The sequence below is a fragment of the Penaeus vannamei genome, chromosome 28 (assembly GCF_042767895.1).
Source record: "Penaeus vannamei isolate JL-2024 chromosome 28, ASM4276789v1, whole genome shotgun sequence".
NCBI lineage: Eukaryota > Metazoa > Arthropoda > Malacostraca > Decapoda > Penaeidae > Penaeus > Penaeus vannamei.
The window spans coordinates 23,054,866-23,055,376 of record NC_091576.1 but is presented as its reverse complement, the minus strand read 5'-3'; the positions used below and the strand labels follow the sequence as shown (position 1 = coordinate 23,055,376).

Below are 511 nucleotides of genomic sequence, written 5' to 3'. Positions count from 1 at the left end.
ACGTCTTTCGATCACCAGTGGAGCGGGGACACTGCCGCACTGAGCATGTCTTTTGGGTGCTGTACACGCGCGCACACGCACACACACACACGAACACACACACGCTCACAGATGCATACGCACGTACAAACGCACACACACTCGCCACGCCCACCGCTACGAGAGCTTTTGGTTTATTTAAAGGTTATGGTCGTGTGGTTCGGTCTTTTAATGGTGTCTACGGACTGTTCATTTTATTCTAATGGAGGAGAGGTCGAAAGTGGCAGGCCTATGTGATGTTTTAGGGTTTTTTGAGGGATATTTCACCGCCTTAGCACGTGGCAAGGAAATCGTGCGCGGCGCAGCTCGTACGATCCAGCCGCCCTCCCCCCTCCCTCCTCCCCTCCCCCTCTCCCTCTTCTCCTCTCCCTCTGCACTTCTTCCCTGACTATTCCCCTCCTTTTTCGACATATCCCCTCTTCTGTTTCTTTCTTGCTATTCCCTTCCTTCTGCTCGTATCTCCACTTTTCTT

At 52.6% G+C, this 511-nt stretch overlaps 1 protein-coding gene across 1 annotated transcript in view; it reads right to left on the bottom strand.

Moving 5' to 3' along the window:
• The window catches only part of Pect (phosphoethanolamine cytidylyltransferase), a 15,623-nt gene extending 15,498 nt beyond the window's left edge, over window positions 1-125 (bottom strand). The window contains exon 1 of the mRNA XM_027376202.2: window positions 1-125. This exon is cut by the window's left edge and continues 87 nt beyond it. The gene's annotated coding sequence lies outside the window, so the exon portion shown is untranslated.
• Window positions 126-511: the final 386 nt, after the last annotated feature.